The following is a 27171-nucleotide window of genomic DNA, read 5'->3' as shown; positions in this document are numbered from 1 at the left end:
AAAAAACTTCAGGAACAGACTTCAAAGAGAAACAGCAGAACTAAAATTCATTTGCAAATTCAACACCATTAATCTGGGCTTGAATAGGGACTGGGAGTGGCTGGCTCACTACAGAAGCAGCTTTTCCTCTCCTGGAATTGACACCTCCTCATCTATTATTGGGAGTGGACTACATCCACCCTGATTGAATTGGCCCTGTCAACACTGGTTCTCCACTTGCGAAGTAACTCCCTGCTCTCCATGTGTCAGTATATAATGCCTGCATCTGTAACTTTCACTCTATGCATCTGAAGAAGTGAGGTTTTTACCCACGAAAGCTTATGCCCAAATAAATCTGTTAGTCTTTAAGGTGCCACCAGACTCCTTGTTGTTTTTGTAGATACAGACTAACACGGCTACCCCCTGATACTTGAGTAAATATGGTGTCAGCTTCGGTTGGCTCCCTCAATTTAAAAAGTCTCTTTTACATTTAGCATATAGCCTAGGATGTCATATCTGAGCTTGGCAGACTCAGGCAGGGGAGCTAGTCATGGTGCTGGCAAATAGATTTCTTTTGGATCAAAGGAGTTGTCGATGGCATAAATCATAACGTGGCTACAGACAAGGAGGAAGGAAATTTTGCTGCCAACATTTGATTAACATCATCATTTCTGTCTGGGGCCTAAGATCAGCAGAAGTTTCTCTAGGTGATCTGAGTCACCAGGGGCCTGATAAATATACTTCCTGAGATTAGGCCTGCATTCAAGCAAACAGTTTACTGAACATATCCTCTCTATTCTCGCAGGGAGTTGCTGGTCTCCAAAAAGTACTTGTCTTTTAAAGGCTACTCTCAAAATAACTTTGCAGTCAAAGAAGGGGGGATATCTTGTTTGGCTTTCAGTTTTATTTGCTTTTGCCAGCTGCAGCATGAATCATATGATTCTATATAATAGACCATAATGTGATTGGATAGCACAGTTTTTGGACATCTTTACTCTGAAGGTTAATTTTGGAGAGGCACCTCTGTATACATTTTAGCCCAGTGTCTGTATCTGAGCCATGACATTTAATCAGAACTTCAGCTGACACACTGACAAAAGGTAGCATAGAAAGGGGCCCTGGATGATATAGGAATGGCTAGGTAAGAGGATAAAGAACTTTACTCCTCTAGGTTCTCAGTGTTAATCCTGACTTTTCAACAACATCTGGAATCTGGGTGGATATTTTTTTCCTGACTGTCCATCTGGTCTATGCTAGTGAAATACTGGAGGACATATTGAGGAAAGGTAACATTTTCAAAAAGGCCTAAGGGCCAGATTTTTAAAGATATTTAGGCATTGCTCCGCTAACACCTAACTGACTTAGGAGCCCAAAAGCCAGATATATAGGAGTATTCGGGCACCTGTTTCCCATTAAAAATCTGGTCCTAAGTCTCATTTTCAAAAGAGACTTGGGCCCGGATTCATAGTGGGGCTTACGCATTGCAACGCTGAGCACAGCAACACCTAAATACCTTTAAAAATCTGGGCCTATGTCACTTGGAAGCCTCTCCAGTTTTTCACCATCCTTTTAAAAATGTAGAGCCCAGAACTGTATGGAGTATTCAAGTAACAGTCTTACCAATACTGTGTACAGAGGTAAAATCACCTTCCGGCTTCTACCCATTACTCCCTTGTTTATATCTGTAAGGATCACATTAACCCTTTTTGCCAAGGAATCATGCTGAGAACTCATGTTCAGCTGCTTGTCCACTACAACCCCTAAATGCAGCTGGTCAGTTTTAATCAGACAATACCAGTTCATCAAAACAAAAATATTTCACGGAAATGTATTGACTTTGATGGACCTTCTGCCAAAACACAGTTTCCTGACAGATTGCCTGGTGGGCTGCTTGGGAGGCAGGCTTCCAGGGTTGTGGACTGCTTTGGAGTCAAGGACCCCAGGGTTTCCAGAGGCTGAAACTCTGGGGCAGCTTGGAAGTCTTGGGGAGCCTCAGAATTTGGCTTCCCAGGGAAAATTTCATTGTGGAATTTGCTAAACAACACATTTAAAATTCTTTCAAAATGATTTTTTTTTTCAGATTTGCCTTCTGTGGGAAAACTTTACATTTATACTTTTTCTTCCTAAATGGAACAATTCTTTTTAAATTTCAGAATTTCCGGTGGGACGGAAATTCCAATTTTCTACCATCTCTATCCCTAAATCCATTTCAGAGTCACTGCTTTCCAGTATAGAAGATATGGGCAACATTCTGTAGATATGGCCTGCATTCCTTGCTCCTAAATGTATAACTTTGCATTTGGCTGCATTAAAATGGCCCAGGTTATCAAAAGATCCAGATCACTATGTATGACTGCCCTGTCCTCGCCATTATATAGCACTCCGCCAATCTTTGTGTCAGCCACAAATTTTATCAGCAGTGATTTCATAGTTACTTCTAGATCATAAAAATGTTGAATAGCATTGAGTTTAGCTCTGATCTCTGAGGAACCCCACTAGAAACATTTGCAATTAATGATGAGTCCCCATTGACAACTAAAAATAGTTATAACCAGTGATTTTAACATTCCAGTCACGTGAATCATTCCACCAGGTTTCAATAATGTCAGTTATCAAGTTTCTTCTCCTCAATGAGCATTTCCAATCCCTCTTGCTTCCCACCCAGATTCCTAATATTGCAATATAAGGAACTGAAAATTTTCAGAGTGGAGGCCCTGCAACTTCTAGAGCACGAGAGGGACTTTAGTGCAAAGGAGAGAAGGGAAGGGGTGTCAGACGAGGTGGAGCTATTTTTCAGACACAGTCACCGGGAGGTGCCCCCGTGGTGAGCAGAGTACCCATGACAAGCTCCAATAGCTGGGATTGATCACGAGCATAGCTTTTAGTAATACATCCAGTCGTGATTTAAAATTTTCGAGTGATGGAGAATCCATTACTGCCTTAGCTAAGTTGTTCCAGTGGCTAATTACCCTCACTGTTAAAAAGCCTTATTTCTTGTCTGAATTTATCTAGCTTCAGCTTCCGGCCATGGGATCTTGTCTGCTAAACCGAAGAGCCTTTAATTGTCAAATTTCTGTTCCCCTTCACCTTCTCTTTAACAGACTGAGCTCCTTGAGTCTATCACATGACACATGTCATCGTTCTCTAATCATTCTCATGGCTTTTCTCTGAACCTTCTCTAATTTATCAACATCCTGCTTGAATTGTGGGGATCAGAACTGGACACACTATTACATCAGCAGTTGTTATGCTCATACAAAGCACACGGGATCTTTATAGAGGAAGGTAAATACAGAGTGTTTATTGAAAATACCACAGTTAGCATATGCTTTTTAGACACACACACACACACACACACACACACACACACACACACACACACACTCTCCTGCAGTGATGTTTATAGTTACCAGTCCAGAGTCTGGATCAATCTAGTGGCCAGCCAGATTGGTCACAGAGGGGAGCGGGGTTCTATCGGTCGCGATCCGATGCTCCTGGAGTGTGGCAAGACGAACCCAAAGTCCTATGGCAAAGCACCCTGTTCTTATAGGATTTCTTCTCTGTTGAAGCCTATGGATTCTGCTGTGTCACTTTGTGACCGGTTACTTCTTAATTGGTGTAAACATTCCAATACACCTCCAAGAGGGTCATCCTGTTCTTTGTTCCGATTTAATCTATTGTCTTTAGGGGTGCCAGCCTTTACCTCAGGGTCATCAATCTGCCCTTCCTTATGGATGCGTGTTGATGATTCTTTGATGTCCTTTAAGTTTCTTCACTCCTTCTTCCTTGAGTCTGGCTATAACAATGGCCTTCACACCTTATCTTTTTCTAATGCATACATTCCTCATTCACACAGATTGAGAATACAAACAGTAGTATTTTATATTGAGCAAAAGGGCATTGCAACTTAAACCTTGCTAAGTTTTACAATCAATAACCAAGCCAATTTACATTGAGACCCAGGCCTTCAATGTTCCTCTAAGCTACTTAACATAGACACAATAGAGAATCCTGTCTCTTACTTCCTAATTTGTAATACATATAGGAAACCATAGTAGCTTTATAACTTATTCTAAAACAAAAGGATGACCATAATTAGTCATAAGGATGTTCTGGTCTGTCATTCCTTTCTGCTATTCAAAAAGGGTGACTGACAGGATGAAATCAAATCAAACATTAATTCTCATAGTACATTATAAAATCCAGCTCCTACATAGTTACACCAGTCCCAAATATAGAGGTAAAGTAACATTTCTACTTTTACTTGAGTTTCCCCTCTTTATGCATCCAAGGATCGCATTAGCCCCTTTGACCACTGAGTTGCACTGGGAGTTTGTGTTCAGCTAATTATTCAGGATAGAGTTTCCCATATTGTATGACCTACATTCTTTGATCCTAGATGTATAATTACATTCGGTCATATTAAAACATATATTGTTTGCTTGCACACAGCTTACCTAGTGATCCAGATCGCTCTATATCTGTCACCTGTTCTCTTCACTGTTTATCACTTCCCCAATATATGTGTATCATCCGCAAACTTTATCAATTACAAAGAGAACAAGAGCATGACAGTTACCTCAGCGCCAGCATCATTTTGTTATTTTTAGTTGGCTTCCATATGTGGACATACTCTGACATTTTCTGTCACAAAGGCACCAAGTTTCAAACCTGCATTGCCTCAGGGTTGAATGACAACAAACTCGTGAACCCGCTGTGGACTGCTCACCAGAGTTCATGTAATGAAGTGTTCACTGCTATGTTAATAAAGCCCACTGCTGAAAACTGAAATTCTGGCCCTTCAACTATTAACTGCAAAACAATAATTTTGTTTAACCCCCTTCCTGCATCTTCATGAAGACATGTCTCTAAAGTAACTGGACAAACAGTGATGAAAAAGTATTTGCAAACAGCTCATGTTTCTGGAATGAGATCCAGTTATCAGCATGTTAATTCCCATTTAATACTTGAATGCTTTGTAAGACCTAGTTTTCTTTTGGGGAGCTGGAAGTGCTATACAAAGGAAGGGAAGGATCATTATCCCAATTTGACAGATGGGGAAACTGAGGAACAGACGGAGAGGTGGCTTGCCCAAGGTCACCCAGCAGGTTAAATAGAAATAGAATCCATGTCTTCTAACTTTGAGTCCAATAGCCTAGTCACTGGAAAACACTGCCTCCCATTCAGATCACAGGCCAAAAGGCATCCTTCTAATCTTAATGTACAGTCAAAGGATTAAATGTCTTTCCCCTCTGATTCTGCAAGGAGCTTCCAAAAGCTGCCCTTCTCCAAGGTGGAAGGAGGAAAATGATAGCAAACTGCAGCAACTATTCTGCAGTCACCTGACAAAACTGCTGGCTAATGGAAAAATCAGACTATGAACCTCTTCCTCGGATCGATGATAAAGTTTCTAAAAGTTATTACATGCTATAATTCTAGACGGGCTCGCAGTTCCAGGTCTCTGGCAGTTTTGTCACAGAGTGGGAAAGAGATTGTGAGTTTAAACTGCTGGATGCAGACATTTTTTTCATTAAGCCAAGCACATTTTTCACATGTAAGATTTTTTTTTTTTCAGGTATCACTTTTTACATCATTTTGTTAATAGCCAGGACTGCCTGGGTATGTAGCTGAAAAATCAAAGCTCCTGAAAGTTCTTCAGAGAAGTATCATCATGGGAAGTAAGAGGGCCTAATGATTATGCCATACACTCTAAATTCCTGCTGGTGTATTTTTAGGCATGCCATTAACACTGTAAGCTTAGCCTGTCATTTCTGCAGCGAGTGTTTAAGCTCTCGTGAAAATTGGTTGTGTGTTGGCTTCAGAAACCGAGTAAAGTAATTGGATTAATGCATTCAGCTCCCAAGCCAGTCTGCCAAATTAGTCTGCAGAATGACTCTTCCCATGTGTTCTGACTGGCTTGTGATGCCAAGGTCTGCTGTTTCTACTTTGATGTAACCTGCTGGCCATAGCCAAAAATGGTGCGTAACTCAAAATACTCAACAAAAATATCATGGCCTATACTAGATGACCTATACCTCTGCCAAACACAGGCTGCAGTCAGGGGTGGGGGTGTAGAACACCCAAGATGGTTGGCCTTGCAAGACACCCCAAAGAAACCCCATTCTGAGAATGGAGAAAGTGGGAGCAGGCAAATGAGTTAAAAGGGACCGAGGAAATGATAAAAGGTAAGGAGGGCAGAGAAAGACAATGTTTACAGATAAAAAGAGAGAATGAAGTGGGAGATAAAAGGAGAAAGAGAATGAAATAGGGAAATGGAAATAGAATGAAACAAACATACTGTTATTTCTGCTCAGATGGTCACAATAGCCTCATGGAGCAAGTGAGATTGTGCTGATCAGAACCTCCAATAAACTAGCTGCAGTAATCAGCTGACTATGTGGAATTCTTCTGTCGGCATTAAATTTCAACAATTTCCTGTGGTGACTTGGCCAAAAAGACACGGCCCGTCAATCTCACTTTCAGTGGCTCATCTTGCTGAAGTCTTCTTGATCTTTATTGCTTTGCTGTGATTAGCTGTCATCTTTGGGGGCACATTGCCATCTTCATACTTTTACAATCAAATCAATTTGCTTCATTTAAAGGTATGACTCTTTTTTTTGAATAGCGAGAGATGAGTTCAATCATTCTATGTTACCACAACAAGGTCTGCATGTTCTATATGTTGCCCAGGGTGACTTTTTTAACTCTAAAGGTGCTAGAAAAATGGAAAAGAAATTTTATGGAAGTTTTCTTGGCTTTTTTTTCCCCCCACTGAAACTTCAAAATGTTTGAAATTTTCAAATGAGCTCTGGTCAGCTCCCATATCTGAGGGGTAGCGAAAAGATTTTGTCAGGCTCATGATTTCACTGTCTGTTAGTTTTTGTTTGTTTGTTTGAAGTCAGTGCATCTCCTCATTCTGGCTCTGATTCAGGAAAGCATGTGGGTTAACTTTAAGCACATGTTTAAATCTGGTTGACTGCAAAGGGACTGAAGCACATGCTTAAATTTCTTTCCTGAAGACGGATGCTTTCCTGAATTGGGGCCTATCTCACAATTGCTTAAAAACACCCAGTGCTAATCAACCAGGTACTGATCTGCTGTGAAAATCTAGTGTCAAATAGCCCTGACCATTTCTCATGCATAACGCTGGGTATGGGGTCTTTTCTAGTTTTGTCTCCTATATGGCCCCTGTCACTGCTGTAGTATATCAGGTACAATTACACTGGTGAGACATCATCTGGAATACTGTGTGCAGTTCTGGTCTCCCATGTTTAAGAAGGATGAATTCAAACTGGAACAGGTACAGAGAAGGTCTACTAGGATGATCTGAGGAATGGAAAACCTATCTTATGAAAAAAGAACAGGAGTCCTTGTGGCACCTTAGAGGCTAACAAATTTATTTCAGCATAAGCTTTCGTGGGCTACAGCTCTGAAGAAGTGAGCTGTAACCCACGAAAGCTTAGGCTGAAATAAATTTGTTAGTCTCTAAGGTGCCACAAGGACTCCTGTTCTTTTTGCAGATACCGACTAACATGGCTGCTACTTTGAAACCTGTCTTATGAAAGGAGACTCAAAGAGCTTGGCTTGTTTAGCCTAATCAAAAGAAGGCTGAGGGAAGATATGATTGCTCTCTATAAATATATCAGAGGGATAAATACCAGGGAGGGAGAGGAATTATTCAAGTTCAGTACCAATATGGACACAAGAACAAATGGATATAAACTCGCTATCAGGAAGTTTAGACTTGAAATTAGATGAAGGTTTTTAACCATCAGAGGAGTGAAGTTCTGGAACAGCCTTCCAAGGGGAATAGTGAGGACAAAAAACCTAACTGGCTTGAAGACTGAGCTTGATAAGTTTATGGAGGGGATGATATGATGGGATAGCCTAATTTTGGCAATTAATTGGTCTTTGACTATTAGCAGTAAATATGCCCAATGGCCTGTGATGGGATGTTAGATGGGGTGGGATCTGAGTTACTACAGAGAATTCTTTCCTGGGTGTCTGGCTGGTGAGTCTTGCCCACATGCTCATGGTTTAGCTGATCGCCATATTTGGGGTGGGAAGGAATTTTCCTCCAGGGCAGATTGGCAGAGGCCCAGGGGGGTTTTTCGCCTTCCTCTGCAGCGTGGAGCATGGGTCACTTGCTGGAAGATTCTCTGCACCTTGAAGTCTTTAAACCATGATTTGAGGACTTCAGTGGCTCAGACATAGGTTTGATACAGGAGTAGGTGGGTGAGATTCTGTGGCCTGCTTTGTGCAGAAGGTCAGACTAGATGATGGTCCCTTCTGACCTTAAAGTCTATGATTCAATACAAGGATATACAATATGCACGCCCTTGTGTATTCCGTAGGCACAGAATTTGCTACACAATCAACCCCTACCTGCAGATTTGTGCCTTAGCATCTAAGTTTTTGTACAAGAAAAACAAAATTTTGTTTCCAGTTCTCTTGGAGGATTTGAGGGAGATTCCCAAACCTGAGCCATTATTTTTAGGTGACAAATCTGAGTAACTGTCCCAGATTGAGGTGTCAGTAGAGGAGGTGTTGGAACAAAGTGATATGTTGAACAGTAATAGGCCACCAGGACCAGATGGTATTCACCCAAGAGTTCTGAAGGAACTTAAATATGAAATTTCAGAACTATTAACTGTGGTCTGTAACCTACCACTTAAATGAGCCTCTGTACCAGATGACTGGTAGATAGCTAATGAACACTGATCTTTAAAAAAAGGCTCCAGAGGCAATCCTAGCAATTTCAGGCTGGCTGAAACTGCAACATAGAACAGAGTTATCAGACACCTAGAGGAACACAATATGTTGGGGAAGAGTCTACACATCTCTTATATATCACCAAGCTATTAGAATTCTTTGAGAGGGGTCAACAAGTATGAGGATGAGGGTACTCCATTTGGTCTTCAGAAAGCTTTGACAAGGTCACACACTAAAGGCTGTTAAGCAAAGTAAAGGGTCATGCGATAAGAGGAAAGATCCTCTCATGGATCAGTAACTGGCAAAAAGGTAGGAATAAATGGCTTATTTTCACAACGGAGAGAGGTAAATAGCAAGGCCTTCCGAGGATCTCTACTGGGATCTCTACTGTGTGCGGTTCAACATATTCCTAAATCACCTGGAAAAGGGGGTAAACTGAGGTGGCAATGTTTCCACGACATACACCTCTACCTCGATATAATGCGACCCGATATAACACGAATTCGGATATAATGCGGTAAAGCAGTGCTCTGGGCGGGCGGGGCTGCACACTCCGGTGGATCAAAGCAAGTTCGATATAATGCGGTTTCACCTATAACACGGTAAGATTTTTTGGCTCCCGAGGACAGCGTTATATTGAGGTAGAGGTGTACAAAATTGCTGAGGTTAGTTAAGTCCATAGGAGACTGTGAAGAGTTACAAAGGGATCCTATCAAATTGGGTGACTAGGGAAGAAAATGGCAGATGAAATTCCATGTTGATAAATGCAAAGTAAATACACATTGGAAAACATAATCCCAACTATACATACAAAATGATGGGGTCTAAATTAGTTGTTACTACTCAAGAAAGAGATCTTGGAATCATTCTGGTTAGTCCCCTAAAAACATCTGCTCAAGGTGCAGTGGCAGTCAAAACAGAATTTTAGTCAATCATTAGGAAAGGGATAGACAATAAGACAGAAAGTATCATAAGGCCAGTATATAAATCCATGCTATGTCCACACCTTGAATATTGCATGCAGTTCTGGTCACCCCATTTCAAAAAAATATATACTAGACTTGGAAAAAGTACACAGAAGGGCAACAAAATGATTATGGGTATGGAACAGTTTCCATATGAGGAGAGATTAAAAGGACGGGGATGTTCAGCTCAGCAAAAGGGGGGGGGAGGGGGGGAGACGATAGAGGTCTATAAAGTCACGAGTGGTGTGGAGAAAGCGTTATTTACCCCTTCACATAACGCAAGAGTCAGGGGTCACCCCAATGACATTAATGGGCAGCTGGTTTAGAACTTACAAAAGGAAGCACTTCTTCACACAACACACTACCACACGCTATAGTTCAGTGAAAACATTGAACCTCTTCATTTTCTGGTCATGTTGCTCTCACAAATACTACATTCCTCAGCTCGGTCCCTGTGTGGATGAATAATGGCAATGCACCATGCAGAGCTATGCACAGTAAATTCATTGGAGATGTTTGACATTGAAACAATATTTTGTCTCTTCTCTGTATATATTCAGCTCTATTTGCCTGCTGCTTAATTAGAAATATTTCTTCACTGGGCTTGTTCCATTAGCCTGCGTGCTTCCCCTATAAACTCTTTGGAGCCAAGCTTCTGCTCACCCTCTTATAGATGCCAAACATTCAGTATCTATCTGCTCAATCACAGATAAGAACTTCATAAATTTCATTAATTCGGAGGCCTGCTCTGCAGCTACAAGTTTGTCCAGTTATGTGGGTCCTGCATCTATTTATACCTCAGCAATCTGTCATTGGGGTCTTTAAGCAGCTCTTTGCTACTTGCCATATGAGTTGTAATTTAATAGCAGGGTATATTATAGGATTTCCTTCACCACTTTTTAGAAACAACAGCAGCTGCAGTGTCAGCATACAATTTTGATAACAAAATATAGGTAAGATTGCAACTGCTTTGCATAACGCACCCTACTCCTGGATATGTATTGGCTGTGCCAGATGATCTGATACCCAAAGGACAATCTATTTTGTGGTAATTTGTGTTAACTGTGTTTCAGATGTGATTGCCTACAGGAAGTATATTAATATCCATATACATCGTGTTGTTTATACCCCAGTAATATCCCCCAGTAAAGTGTATAGATCTGAGTTATTTCAATATTATCCATGACGATCATTCTCTTATGTTGACCCCAGAATATGCAGTGTGATCGTATGATCTGTAACCAGCACATAGATTGCAGCAAGTTGGTAAAATTCCTTCTCTGAGGTAAGGGAATGGAGGATGCCTCACCTCAGAGAGAGTATCTTAGCTACCAGACATGGAAGCCAGAGCTTTCAAGTGAACCTGATTAAGGTCTCACTGCAGAGGAAAAAATGGCTTGAAGGAAATCATGGACCATATGTTTAAACTAGAGTTTCCTGTTGCTCATTCAGGTCTTGCTGCCATCCCTCCAGGTACAGACCCCTATATTGAAGCTTGGAAGGATTAGATTTTTATTAGTAAATGTCTATTTCACCGTACACACATAATCCGATGAAAAAATATTTCCATCAATAACAATAGAAACTTACAGATAAGCAAAGTAAAAAAAATGCTGTCTGAAAACAGTGATTTAGACATCTGAATTGGGGTTGTTACAAATGGATTAGCAAATGAATAGTAAAAAGGGTAGGATTTGTTGATTTAAGAATATTTACTTTGTATATTTTGATGTGTGATGTAGACACTTTGTGTTATAAATGGTTTTAAGGCTTTAACTTTTTGAATCTCAATGTCTACTATCATTAACTAATTGTCTAACCCCCCTCCAATTTCCTACAACTGTGAAAATTTAAATGATAGAAATATTTAAAAATACTTAAAAATAAACCTCATTATTATCCATTAAAATTTTAAACAATAAAATAAAAATAAAGAGCACATTCTGCCAAGTGTACCTATCGTCTATTACCTTGAGCAAATGGGACACTTTGTTTGGCATTTACCCTAAGAAAAGGAGAAAAATTGCTAAGTATCTCTGTATAGATCTAATTATCGTGAAAGGGTAAAGATGTAACCAGTCCTTCTGAGGAAAGTCGGAGCTGGATTAACCCTTTGATATAAGGTCTGAAATGAAACGCTACTTTTTAATTCTAAACTTCTTTGTGCCATATTGTTCCTTTGGATGCAAAGCTGGCCAAGCACCTGATGTATGTACTTGTACAGTAAAGTCCATCTACTTCCCGGCCACTTCCTCATGTCAGGTATGGTTACTTTTAAAGTTGATTATTTAGGAAGCTAATATCGGACATATTTACCTAGTGGAATATTTAATGTATTTAGATTACAAACATTTCAAATTTTTTCTATATATCATAGAAAGGAACCTTGAGATATAAAACTAATTTTTTTTTTCAAGAATGACTGCATTTTTTAAAAAGTTGTCTAACTAAAGGGAAGCCTTGACTTTAAATCAGCCAAGCTGAGTTTGCCCATATCTACAATGAAATAAGGGTAAGACAAGTAAATTTGCAGTTTAGCCTAAAAATGTTACTCTGAAGTATTAATGCTGTACACCATCTCCTGTCACCATCATGTCACCATGATCAGCATGATGCAGTGCTTCCCATAGAAGAGGGGAGAGACGGAGAGGTGTTAGTTTAGGGCTTGCCTACACTTAAAATGCTACAGTGGCACAGCTGTAACACTTCAGTGTAGACACTTCCCTACCTATGCTGTTGGGAGGGATTCTTCCATCAGTGTAAGTAATCCACCTCCCTGAAAGGCGGTAGCAAGGTTGACAGAAGAATTCTTCCATTGATCTAGCGCTGTCTACGTGGGGACTTAAGTCGGTTTAACAATGCTGTTCAGGGGTGTGGATTTTTCACACCCCTGACTGCTCTAGTTAAACTGACCTAATTTTCTAGTGTAGACCAGGTCTTACACCTGAAATGCCTGACATGGTTAGAGTCCTGCCTACCTGAGAAACCACCTCTATCTAATACTGTAGCTGTTGCAGTCCACTGAGGCACTTGGGCAAATAGCCCACTGATTCATATGGGAGGGATGGGGTGGCATGAGTTTTCACTAAGGAGTCCTCTGCTCTGGTACTTCCTCTTCTTCCTGGTCTGTCAGAGACTGGGTATTTTTACCTTCAGAGAATGCAGAAAGGCGTGTCCATTCTCCCAGGCTTTCCATGACGGGGTGGGTTGAAACATCTGAATGTGGGGGTGGGCTATGAGTGTGTGGAGAGGGGAGGATTTGGTTTGTGATTAATTGGGTGTGTGTGGATATTGCTGAGTTTGAATATGTAGGGGTGGGTGGTTATAAGAATGCTAGATGCTTCCACCAGACACCTGTCACTCACTCGATCTAATTAAATTACTTCATTAAATCAGAGTTACTTAGAAGCTGAACCAAGACAGTGATGTGAGGCTGCAAAGTAAAATGCATATTACTCAATAGTAAGTGGGAAGGTATTTAGGTTTTTCTACATGTGCATAACAGGCATGTACATGCTAAGATTGGACTGAAGTCCGGAATAGAGGAAACAGTATATTATAATCCCCTTCACGGCCCACGCTCCCACCCACAGACCTGACACAAAAACCCCCCTCAGCAATCCAAACAATTGTCACAGATAAACTTGGCCACATTGTTTCCTAAAACTAGAGGAAACACCCTTATTTTTACACAGGATGATTTACATGATGAACGTCACGTAATCCTGCAGCTGTTAAATTCACTACGGATACAGCAGCAACACGTACTAGCTCCCAGGCATGATTGTTTCCATGTCATGTCATCTGGGGGCTACAGTCCACCAATAGGAAACAATGGCAACTGGAAGAGGCGGCTCACACAGCTTCTGCATGATCCAGTGATCCCCAGATAGCAAGCAGCGGAAATGTGCATGCAATAGAATTATTTATATTGCTATCACCAATGCACTCTTAATTCCCATTGCACTAGATATGCCCCTACTAAAGAGTTCTATAGAAATGAATCCAGATTAAACCAATAGGTTTTATGGAAATTACTCTGAAAACGCCTACAGACTTTAATAGAAAATGATGTTCTTTCTATCTTTTTTAAAACCAACCTAAACATTCTATAGCAAAGATATAAGATGGTCTGTTTGTAGGAGTCTAAATTCTATAGGATGGATCAAAAAACCTATAGGAGGGTTATCAACTTCTCTTAAATTCCATCTGACTTTTCTGGAAGTGTGTTCATGCCTCTTAGCAGATGAATAGAAGACGTGGACCCTGCCTCAAATAATTCAGTGTAAAGGCCTGATTCTGCAAATCTTTGTTCCTGTCAGTAGCCCAATTGAAATCAATGGGGCTCAATCAGGTAACTGTTTGCAGGATCAGAGCCTGAGTACCCAATCTCAGTATTACCAATCCCGAGCAGTGAAAATTTGAGTCAGTTCCCGCCCCCAAATCATAAAATTGGCTTAAATACCAAGAGATTTAAAACAAATAATTAATTGGGGTTTCTTTCTATGTGCCTTCTGGGTTCTGAGCCTTTAGGGTGCACTCAGGTTCATGTTTTCAAGCTTTTCTCAGCAACCATGAGGGCTAGAAACTTGCTTCTTTTAAAGATGAAAGCTGAGTTTCTCACCTAATCACATGCCTGGGCTCTAGGAAAAGCACCAAAAACTGTGAGATTTGCGATAAAATCACAAGAATTGGCCAGATTGTAACTCTGCCCCAGTGAAGTCAATGGCAAAACAGGGAGCAGGAACATGCTTAGGCCTCTAATTCAGGAAAGCTCTTTTAGCATCTGTTTAAGTCCATTCCTCATCAGGACAGCACTGAAATACATGCTCAAATGCGAAGTCTAAAGTCAAGCTGATCACACGAACTCCGCCATCTGTGCTGAGTGAGTTCCTGTCCTGCGCTGAGCTTTGCATGGGTAGACACCTGTGCCTGCATGGAGCTCATTACAGAATTGGGGTTCATCAAACCCTCAAACATTTTAAAAAGCTAACATGGTGTTAGTAACAGAGGAACTGATTTTGAAGTGGTATGATGTTTTTCCTCGAACGGTCTCTTCAAAGGAAGGTATTCACCACATACCTAACTATAACTATTTGTTTGGTTTTTGTTAATATTTAGAAATAGTTCTTTCCCCAGGCATTTTTATAGCCTTTGCGAAGCAGCAGTGAAAGAAGTGGCCATGGGCGGCAGTGTGTAAAAGAGCACTTGAATTCGGGAGAGTCCTGTTTTTCTCCTTTTGTCCAGGAAAATCTGGTTGTATCACACCCCGAGTACATATTTAGCTCTTGAGAGGAGCTAAACTAAAAAAAGAAATTGAAAAACATTTAAAGGCTAAAGGTAAAAAGAAGGCATCTGAATAAAATGAAGAGCGTTATTAGATGCCAGCTCTTCACAGCAAACTGACACAAACTGTTTCATTTATTTGTAAGTTTGCAGAGCTTCTCTTCACCCCAAAGAGCATAAAATCTACCTTAACTAACATCAGCGTCCCAGCGGTAGGATATTGCACTACCTTTCGGTTCTATTGGCCTCGGAACTAAGGAAAAGGTGTGTCAGTGCAGGGGGGTCCAGCACAAGGGGATTCAAATCCAAGCATGAAAGGGACTCTGGGCATTAGCCCAACACTTTTTTTTTTTTTACAAAGGTGCCTATCATTGTGGTGTCTGTGTGACATTGTCTGGGTTGGGGGCAGAAAGGTCTGATGCCAGATCCAGACCTTTTGTCTTATGCATGAAAGAAAAACCAATAGGGGCACGGTCTTTCTCAAACCAGGAAGGAATTTACTTCCCCGATTGAGGTGTGCGGGGGAGTCTCCTGGTTTCAAGCTGACACTTCATACAATTGAACAGATCTATCTGACACACACAAACAAAAAAGGAAAAGGAGAAAAACTCAAATCCTCTCCAAATTATACAGGCCAAAAATGGTGGGCCAGATTGTGCCCCCCCCCCTTACTTTGTGGAGTAATTATCTCAGGCTGCAAATAATCTTGCTGATTTATTACTCATGAGTAAAGGGAGCAAATATCTGGCCCTATAGTCTTAGACTCGCAGTTAGGATATCACCGTGCTCCCTACATCTCTTTGTAAATAGTTCTGGAATTGCTGCATTTTCTGTGGAAGCACACGTAGAAATTAGAGATGCTAACTACTTAAAACTAACTAATCCTGCATAATCTTCCCTGTGTTATTTTTTAAAGCAATGACTGTACATCAGAACATCTAGTCTGAGGACATCTTGCCATCTTAATATTCCCCGAGCCATGCATTACTAATACCAATTCAGAGGCTATTCATGACCTCTCCAAGTTTGCTATTAAGACACTGTTTTATTCTGTCTCTTCTGCCAATCTTTGCTGTACCTAAGGAGACTACCAGTTCTGGAGCAGGTTCTGTCTTTCTGATTCTGATAAACCCACTCACTGCTGGCAAGATAAGACAGCATGCTCGTATTTGAATATGAAGCTCTGGAGTTTCATGGGATCGATGTTCAGAGCCTATATCAAGAGGGTGCTTGTCAAAATGTTACAAAAGACATGACCTTCAGTGTAGCATCAAACTTCGGCTGAAAACCAGGCCCGACCATGTGTCAAAGTACAGTAGCATAAATAAGATATTGGCCATAGATATGCCGATGACAGATGTAAGTGTAAGTATAAAGTGTGCTCTCTATAAATAGAATAAACATAGAAGGTGCTGGAAGTGCCGGCTATTTGTATAGCAGATGACCTATAGAATAAAATAGCAACATCATCACCGTTCACTGAGAGAGTGCAATATTTCAAGACAACCTATATACGAGGGATCAATTAGAAATGTAGAGGTACTACATCTAGAGACACATATTCTAGGTCTTTCTGCAAAAACATGATTTAGGGCAGAAAGTGAAATCAGGGCTACCTTTAAAATGCTCGCATTATCTATTTCCTGAAGGTGTGTCTGAAATATATTTTGCCTTAATTCCTTATCAGGGAGGTACAGTTTTCACCCAGGTTTCAGCAGCACTTCTTTTTCATCCTTGGACTCTTTTTAATCATTTTTAATTTGCGAATGAAATACTCTTTCTTCGCTTCGGTGTGGGGTTGAAGGTGGTTGAGTGTGTGTGTGTGAGAGAGACAGTGAGTCACATAGTGATAGGGCTGATTAGAAATGTGTTGGTATCTTTGCCTCAAACATTTCTGCATCATGTTCAGAGCCAGATTCTGCCACCTTTGGTAATGCTGAGCAGTATTTAGCTCCTTCAGTAGTCCTGTGGATTTCATTGGAACTACTGGCAGAGTAAGGTACTACGCAGCATGAGTCAAACTGACAGGACCTGGATTGTGATGATTATTCCTCTTCTGCTCAGGTATGGTCATCTACCCAGATGGAGTTTTTTGCAGGATGGGAGGGGGTGGGGCTAAGGGCCTGATCCTGCAAACTTTTGCACAAGTAACTTGGACTCAAGTGTGTAAAGTTTCTCCTATGCACTTAAATCTTTGCAGGATCCAGCCCTCAGAGTACCATGCTTCTCACCCCAAAACAACAACCAAAACCCCAGCATAGAGGAGGGCAAGTGGCATAAAACATGGAAGTAAAGTGGCCCGGGTGGTGCTAGACACACCTATGATTAGATCCAGCTTTTTTGATTGGTTGGTTGTTTTTGATTAAGCCTTAAGACAGATCATAGAAGAAGGGTGGTGGTGAGTGATACCTTTAAAGTACATACTCCGTTTGTATGTACTGTACACACAAATGTGTATATCTTAAATACTTTAAAATACACCTGACTATATCTGGCTGCCTCCCAATCTCTCCATTATACCTACATGGCCCACCATTACCATAGCATTGGAGTGTCTCACAAGTCTTCAATTACAGCACCTACAATTACCACAGCTGTAAGAGACCAGACCTTTTGTTTTTGTTGTTTCATTTTATTCTGTATATTTAATGACACTTTGTACACAGCTGTCTCCATCCTTGACAATTTCTAATCAAGACTGGATGTTTTTCTAAACGTTGTTCTCTAGGAATTATTTTGGGAAGTTCTATGGCCTGGGTTATACAGGAGGTCAGACTAGAGGATCATAGTGGTCCCTTCTGGCCTCGGAATCTGTGATATTCTACACCAGTGATGCTTGTCAAATATACTAAACCCATAATCCAGTCACAGTGACTTGTGCTAGCTCCCGTGAGTCTCACATTCCTGTATCTACTACATGACGCTAACATGACCGAATAGGGAGATGTTGATACAGCTACACTAGAAAATGCAGATACTTTTCTAAATATTGTTGTGACACCTTCAAGATGATATCCAGTGAAACCATAAACCACTTCTCAAACTGAATTTGTAGCATGGCGTGTATTTAGTGATCGCAGTTTTGACAGTAATATATGAGTAATTTTAAAATGTCCTTTTACACTGAGGGGAAAGGAGTATGTAGTGCATAGGAATTGGGTAGTATCCCTTTGAATAGTTTGGTAGCCCTCTAATGGGCCTCCCTGTTTTCTGCTGCAGAAGTTACCAGATCCTAACCGAGCAATAGCATATACATGGAGCTGAGCCTTCTATGGCTATGTCTACACTTGTGATGGGAAGTAGAGTACAGACTCTGCCAACACAGGTATAAATAGCAGTATAGAAGGTAAGGCACAGTTTGAGCAAGTAGAGTACAGACACACCAGATCCTAAGGGTATATATCCTACACAGCTCTCCGTTCGCCTCCCCTGTCTACACTGTTATTTTTCCCTGCACGGTAAAAGACTGCCAGAAGAGAGGGCTCTGGGGCGGGGGAGGCAGCTTCTTGCTGTCACCGCCTTTTCCCACTGCCCACCCCCCATCCAGAGCCTTTCACTTTCACGTAGCTACGTGCTGCAGTGTTGATGGAGCCCGCTTTTCACTGTGACATGTAACTACCCTCCATGCTACGGCCAGTGTTGACAAGGCCTATGCTTGTATATGGTTAGCAAATATGGTTATTTGGAACCCATTGTGTCTGGGCGATTACCTCATGTTATTAATGTTGTGTAGTGGGATTCTTTTTTTACCGTCTCTCAACAACTTCTACGTCAAATATGATTAGTTTGCAATAAACAGAACTTTTTCTTTTATATCTGCCAACCCTGCAAACTCAATCTGGTCTCTGAGTGTCAAGCTGGGTTTTTCCCTTCTCATGTATCACTGTTGTTAATAAGGATCCTGCTGGATAAATTAGGTCCTCTAGATACCTGCTGGATTTGCATGGCTATAAATGATTGGAACCTGGTGAATAATTCCCTGGATGATGCACAAGAAGAAGTACAACCCAGCTCGCTCTTTCTTAGCTAGGTTGGCTCTGCAGGGCTCAGAGCAGTAAAAATCAGAATATTATTACTTTTGTCACTAAAGTCAGAGGACAGGACTATAAACAAACACAGGGAGCAAATCTCTGGTATGACAAGTTTCCTTTCAAATAACCATATTTCAGAGTAGAACTACATTGTCAGGGCAACAGACTCCAGACTCTGTCAGAAACATCAGGGAAGTGAATTGCAGAGCCATGGCTACCAGTCACAGGCAGGCACCAGCTTCCAGATGTTTCATTCCAGGGACTGTTGGTCTGAGTGTCCCAACTAACCTCACCTGCCATAGCAACTCATGTGGGAAGAGGTTGTCTCTCACGTAGCCAGGACCCAAACCACGTGGGGCCTTTTATGTCACGTATGACAGCATAATGAGGATTCCAAGCCACAGGCCTTTAACCTTGTATGTATGAGGTTGATGAACTTTGAATTTTTCATTTCGTAATGTATCATTCTGCTTCTCTCTGATGCTTAGAAACAACTCCAGAGAAAACAACCACGCAGTGCATCCAAAAACAAATTTAATACGAGGAGGCCTGAGGCTTGGCTTCTCAACAGTATGACTTTAAAATATCTCCAGCCTGTTATCCACATGAGTCATCTTTCAAGGTCAGTATCCTGTTCATTCCAGCTGGTCTTTAAATAGTCCTTCTACGGGGCACCATCAGTATCGTAAAAGTAGTCACTTGTGTGTAATGAAGAGCAAGCTGACAAACATGTAATCTAGGCATTTGCATTCTTTTTTCATTATTGGGGGTTCATTTGTTTCCGGGCACCTTCTAAGTCACAGACATTTCCAGCACAGGACTCTTTTCTTCTCAGGTTGGAAGCACAGGCGAATGACTACCTACATAAATGCTATTGATGCTACTGCTTAGCCATCTGGATGGGTGATGTTTCTATATGTAACATCTGGGTAGCCTTAAGACATATTGTCTTCTTTGCAATGCACTCAGCAGCCCTCTGCGGGCCTGCAAGTGTATTCCAGGACATTGCTTTGCTGGATTGCTCATCGGCAACATACTACCACTGTCAAAAGGTCACCTTACTCACTATGAATATGAAATGTGACCTTCCTTTCCAGGGGCTGCCTTGGAGCCATTGCTGTGACATTTCTGGAGAAATTAAAAAGGAGAGACTGTGCAGCCAAAGCCATGAGTTGCAATAGTTTTGACAAACAGAGATGTAACAAACAGTCCTACAGTTGCTCAGATGATGCTAAAGTTGGCGTGTTTATTGCTCTGTGAACAGAAAAGCAGATATAAACTCTCTTCTTTACAGTGTCATTTGCTTTCCAATTTGGATCAGCTGCGCGGTATCCAGTTCTCCTGTAAACAGACCCTTTGCAATCAGGGCCGGGTCCGGGGTTTTTGCCGCCCCAAGCAGCGCCTCCCCCCCCCCCCCCCCCCAAAAAAAAAGCCGCGATCGCGATCTGCGGCACTTCGGCGGCAATTCGGCAGGAGGTCCTTCACTCTGAGCCGGAGTGAGGGACCCTCCGCCGAATTACCACCGAATAGCTGGACGTGCCGCCCACCTCCGGAGTGGCCACCCCAAGCACCTGCTTGCTAAGCTGGTGCCTGGAGCCGGCCCTGTTTGCAATATAGGAAAACACAAGGGAAAGAGGGCTAGGAATGACTATAAATTATGCTTTTGTGTGGTTGGCGTTGCTGGAAAATTAATTTCCTTCCAATATTTTCGTGTTGAGTACATCTGTCTCTGTGGAAAAGAGAAGACCCTATTGGGGCATCAAGTCAACTAGAGAAAGCAATGTTTAAGCAAATGAAGGAGATGAATGAGGGGAAAAAAAGCATAGTAACTTTTTCTTCCAGTTTGCAAAAAGCAACATAACTAGAGAAGACCTTGAAACAATATATTTTTTTAAATTTTTGCTGTCACTGGCATGATTATAATTGAAGTCAGTCTCTAGAAAACAAAATTTAAAAGGTGCTGAAGTCCTCCACGCACAACATTGGTATAACATGGGCAATATTTCCCTCCAAGCTACCCTACTCCTGATGGTATGACAGTGACTCTTTCAGTCCTTGGAGTATTTGTTGACAAAGACAACAAGGATATTTACTGTGATGCATTTTTTGACAAGGACACCAGTGGTAACTGGACCAATGCTATCAACTTTTAGTCATCACCAGTTGGAGCTAAATTTGAATGAGCACCGGGAAGGTGAAAGACTCTAGCCTAATACCCTGTTCCTCTACTCCTCTGACCAGACAGTCTTTTGAAATAAGGACTCTTTTTTTTTTTTATAGCACTCTATCTGGGTTTCTTCTGTGAACTTCCCCAGTCTCTGTTGTTTAGTTAACTAAATGGGCAATGATAATGCGTGTTGTATGACTCTCCTGTGGCGAGCCTGCTGACTGATAATAGAAGAGTATGACTATATGTGCTGGAATAATTTCCAGAGCTTGTCCCAGCACCAGAGTACAGCATGCTGTGTAGTCTAGTTTGCAATGTTTCAAGGAGCTTTTTCATTGCTCTGCTGTGCAGACATTACTGTATGAATACTCTGCCAGTGTTGAACTTTCCTCTTTCTGACATTCAGATTTAATAAAATTACGCAAATTAGAGAGTATGTATTTGCAACAGCTCTTTATGCAACATAACTTGGTGAACCTACCAGATTCCCTCTTTGATACAATAATAATCCCAACCACCTCCATCCAATCTTAATACCATCTTCTTGAAAGAGAGCCCTTAACTCAGACAGGATCAAGGTGTACAGTTCAGAGCTGGATTTTGCTCCCTTTTCCATCCACTTTTTCCCAAAACAAACTTTGGGGGTGCTGAGATGGAGGAGTTTGGTTCAATCCATTGCAGAGTGCAACATTTGGATCTGGCTCTTGGTTTGGGTTCAGAACCCATTTCTCCATCTATTAAAGCCCAAGTGGCATGGTCATGGCTGTATATTTCTGATGAGCCTGTCACTGTGGTATTTGGGCATCAAAAGAATGACATAAAGCTAGGATCAGTCCAAAAGCCTGTATTCTCCATTGTTCTCTAATACTGTGCTTTCAAAGGAGGGTTAATTTCTTCCATTTTAAAAATGTTTTTAAATATTATGTGACACACTGGAATACATCTGGGAAATAATGGTGGGCCACTCCTGGAGGATTTTATTTTGGGACGGTTGTGGCAGAGAAATGGTGTAACCGGCTGGCAATTCTTGCCTGAAACCCTCATCCTGTGAGTAAGCAACGATCTTGATGAGAAGTGTTAAGTGGGTTTTGCTGACTCACTGATGCAGCTGATTCATTACCTCATTCACAAACAAGAGAAGTAGGACGAGCTCTTGGGCAGATGAGTGAGTGTTGGTTTCGGACAGATAGTCTGGGTGGGTTTAACTCGTAGGAGCTGCTAGGGTTGAGGTGGATTGGGAGGCTGGAATTACATGTGGTATTATTTTAGAAGCACATTTTAACTAATAAACTAGACTCAGGAAGAGTGATTTCATTATAACTCTGTGGGCCAGATTGGCTGTTGCCAATGTCATTAGTAGAGCTATGTCAATGTACATGTTGAACTGGCTTTGTGAGTGTGTAGGATTTTTTGCAAAATCCATCTCACTCCAGTGGATCTTTCATTCCTATCTAAAAGCGATAAGATCCATGACCACCCTGTCTTTGGATGGAAAGAAATTCAATAATTGGGAGGCCGCATCATGGAGAAACCCTTCTTTTGTCCATAAAAGTAAAGCCCTTAACACATCAATGGTCTGTTGATTGTAGCTGAAGTTCTGAATCATGAAGAGAAATGTGATGGTCAGATCCATGATTTTAGTTTGGGGGATGGCTTTAAAAACAAAAAGTGAATATTCATCTTCTTATCTCCTAATGGAATAATAAGAAATTTATGCTCAGCTGGATAGCAAATGTCGCTGTTTTTTCTCTCTTGTTCTTTTCGTATGTATCCTACAAAACTAGACAGTGGGGATTTTCCTAGAGCTGTTGTTTAATTTGACCTTCTGGTTCAGGAATTTCTACATGATGTTGTGCTTAAAAATGCAGAAATATGACCCAAACCACCACCCACACTCAATCTCCTATGCTCATTTGAGACACTTTAGTAAGATTTGATTAGAAGGGGAGTGAAACGGGAAGGTAGAAAATAATGACTTTTGTATCATTTTTTTAGAGGGTTGGAGAGAAGGAGAAATATTCTTTTTGTTGTAGGTGTGTGTGCGTGTGGGGGGAAACAGCAGTGGAGGTGATATACCATAAAACCTTCACTTTATTGAGAGCCTACAAACTGAGCTGCTGAGCAGATTGTACGGAAAAGGCATCCTGTAATCTCAGTACTCAGTCCTCAACTGCTGTAAATCAGTGTAGCTTCGGTGCAACTAAACTGAGTTATACCAGAGGAGGATCTGGCCTGGCCCACACAGTCCACCCAAACTTGAATGGACATGTAACTCACTGCCCTAAAGTCACACCAACCTTGGAGAAGATTGTGAGTTCACTCCACTAGAGCAGCGGTTCTCAAACTTCATTGCACCGCAACCCCTTTCTGCTAACCAAAATTACTACATGACCCCAGGCTGCGGTGGGCCAGAGCTTGAGCCCCTCTGCCCGGGGCTGAAGCCTTTGGGCTTTGGCTTCGGCTTCAGCCCTGGGCAGCAGGGCTCAGGCTTTGGCTTCAGTCGTAGGCCCCAGTGAGTCTAACACTGGCCCTGACAACCCCATTAAAATGGGGTCACGACCCACTTTGGGATCCTGATCCACAGTTTGAGAACCACTGCACTAGAGTCTCCCCATTATACTTGCACTGCTGATGCAATGGCACAGAGGGACAAAAGTACATGTGCCTGCCCAGGCAGTGGAAAAGGTCTGAGGTAGGTTCAGTCATTTACATCAAAGCTGGCTAATAAAGGAAAGCCTCCCTTGGACTTGTTAACCAATTGCTCCCTTTAGACACATGCATCAGATGCTGTTGGAAGCCTCTGGTTGTGTTAAAATGATGAAATTTAATAATAATACTTAGCGCTTACCCAGAGATTCACATTATTCAATGCACCAACGTTAATTAATTCTCACAAACCCCGCTTGTGTCGCAACTCACGCTGTCACTGTTGAAGCCGGATGCTGGACTAGATGAATCACAGGACTGATCAATTTCAGAAATGTGTATATTCCTTTGAGGATGAAAATGACGTTGTACTAGTTCCCTTTTAACGCTGGGGAAGTTGAGATACCGAGAGGTTGTGCAGTGCCCATGGTCACATAGAGCCATTGGTGGAGCTGGAAGTAGAATTGGGAGTTTCTGGCACCTAGCCCCAGGAGCCATCCACTGGATGCCTCTTGAATCTGAATACAGATTGCTGTATGATCGCTTCCCCTCCACCGCCTTGTTTTGTTTTGCAGTCTCTGTTTGAGGTTCAAAAGGCCTTTCCTAAATTAATGCATTAAAAGTATGAAGGCCTGCATATCTACAATGTAATACACAACTTCCAATTGGCGGAAAGAGGTTCTGTTTCCATATGTAATGGCATATTTGTGTGATAAAATATCTCTAGGAGCAGAGCATGGCCCTGGACTTCATCAGAGGGAAAAGAGAGGCAAACAATTGACAGCTTTAATAAAGCTTGCTGTCAGATTCCTGACTTGACCACCACCAAATGTTTATATGGCCTCCACTTAATTACATCCTTGACATCATTTTTCCTTTTCCTTTATTTTATTAAAACATATATGCTCAAAACAATGCCATGAGGGGAAAAGAAGAGAGAATCTAGGCACTGCCCTCTAATTCAGCTACAGGCTGAATGGATTCTTTGTGTGACATAGGGATAGATCTAGGGTGACCAGACGTCCCGATTTTATCGGGACCGTCCCGATATTTCCTTGTTTGTCCCGCGTCCCGACCGACATGCGGTCGGGACAACCGGACAAACAAGGAAATGCCCCGGAGCCTAGAGCCCGGAAGTGCTCGCTCCGCCCCCCCCCGCCCCGACTCCGCCCCCTCCTCCCCCGATTGGCTCCCTCCCCGAATCCCCGCCTCTTCCCCGGGCTCACCATTCCTCCCCCCTCCGCAAGCGCTGGAGGGAGGCCCGGGAGACTCAGGGGAAGCGCGGGGCCGGGGTGAGTAACAGTCCGGCCTGGCCGCGAGCAGGACTCAGTCGGGTGGTTGGGCGAGGAGGGGGCGGCCCGCGGGGCCAGGCGGCGGCTGTTGTTGTCCCCCCAGCCAGCGGGACTCGGGAGCAGCCGCTGCTGCAGCTCCCACTGCCGCGGGGGAGGAAGCGGCCATGGCGCTCCGCGGCTGCGGCTCCGGCGCCCCCGAACCCCCCGAGCCGGGGCCTGCTGCGGGGACCCAGCAGCGCGCACGCTGGGTCCAGCCCCTGGCCGGCGTCTGGGCTGCTGCCCAGCTGGTGCTATCCCGCGGCGGCCCCGGGGCGGAGGCATCGGCAGCCCAGCCCCATTCGTTCCCCTGCGGGACGGGGGGGCTGGGGCCTACTGCCCCCACTCCGGGGCCGCCGCGGGATAGCACCAGCTGGGCAGCAGCCCAGACGCGACGGGCCAGGGGCTGGGCCCAGCGTGCGCGCTGCTGGGTCCCCGCAGCAGGCCCCGGCTCGGGGGGTTCGGGGGCGCCGGAGCCGCAGCCGCGGAGCGCCATGGCCGCTTCCTCCCCCGCGGCAGTGGGAGCTGCAGCAGCGGCTGCTCCCGAGTCCCGCTGGCTGGGGGGACAACAACAGCCGCCGCCTGGCCCCGCGGGCCGCCCCCTCCTCGCCCAACCACCCGACTGAGTCCTGCTCGCGGCCAGGCCGGACTGTTACTCACCCCGGCCCCGCGCTTCCCCTGAGTCTCCCGGGCCTCCCTCCAGCGCTTGCGGAGGAAGGTGTTTTTTTTTTTTTTTTTTTTTTTTGGCCCCGCCCCCCGCCACGCCTCCCCCCGCCACGTCACTCCCCCCCTGCGTCCCGATATTTGTCTTTGGTGATCTGGTCACCCTAGATAGATCATAGTTTGCCCTGAACAAATGTGGAAGAGGATGGTGGAGACAGGTACAAGAAGCATCCTCTGCCTTGCAACCCTAAGTTAAGTGCGAGTTACAATTCCAGTCCTTGCCCTCTCTGAGGGCATGGACTTCTCCAGGGTAACTGGCAACAGTAGTGCTACTCTCCTTCACAGGGGGTTGAAAGGAGAGGGGTGATGGCTAGGTCATGGCACTACTCCCTTCTTTGCCCTGGCTAGTGAGGAGAAGGCGCACCAGCTGCCACACTGTTATTCCCCCAGTGCTCTTGGAGATAAAGGGTGAAATCCTGACCCAACTGAAGGCAATGGCAAATCTCCCATTGATTCAATGGAACCACGATTTCATCCAAAGCCCTTGAGTGAGGGATTGACTAGACAAACAGTTAGTGAGCAGCAGGCTAGGCTGTGAATCTACCTGTTACTAGCATGCTGCACACTAACTGTCCGTGTGTACCCTAGTGCACTTTGATCTACCCATCCTTGAAACAGGAGTAGACTGTGTGCAGGGCAGCAGAGCCCACACAGATAGTGACTGCGAGATAGAAGTATCCCCCAGCCTCCTACACACTAACTTCATCTAGTCAAGCTCTTAGAGTCTCATTTCACTTATGGTAGATTACACTAGCATGACTTCATTGACTCCAGTAGAGTTACTCTTGAGTTACACCAGTACTGTGGAAGGTGGCTTAAGACCTCGGACTGTCTCATTTACTATTCAGTAAACATGAAGCTCCACCAATGGGGGTGGAGGGGTGCTCACTTACTAAGCCCATAAATAGAGTGGAACCAGTATGACTGACACAGACTTACCATAGAGCTATACAAGTTGGAGGAAGAGGATCAGTGTGGCTGTGAGTGCTGTGAAGTCCCTAATAGAAATAAGTATTCACCTGAGGAAATTCACAGGCAGTGTTAGTCAGCTCCCAGAAAGTACCCTAATCTGTACTCCTCATCAACCAAAACTTTCCAGACATCCTGGAAACATTAGGAGTCGAGGAGCAGAGAACTTGATCTGCAGACATATGCAGACTCCTCCACTGACAAGATGTGCAAAGAACATCCCACCAGATGGATCATTAAAAAACAAAGCTCTACTACTATGACAGTGAGGCTTTAGGAACCAGCTGGTTGCTGTATCAGCAAGAAGACAAGGAGGAAGCAACAGCCGCATTGTTACTCGGGTATTTGGAATGTGGTTGGCTTGG

The sequence above is a fragment of the Trachemys scripta genome, chromosome 3, assembly GCF_013100865.1.
Source record: "Trachemys scripta elegans isolate TJP31775 chromosome 3, CAS_Tse_1.0, whole genome shotgun sequence".
NCBI classification, from domain to species: domain Eukaryota; kingdom Metazoa; phylum Chordata; order Testudines; family Emydidae; genus Trachemys; species Trachemys scripta.
The sequence above is the reverse complement of the archived record's forward strand: the minus strand, read 5'-3'. Positions refer to the sequence as shown.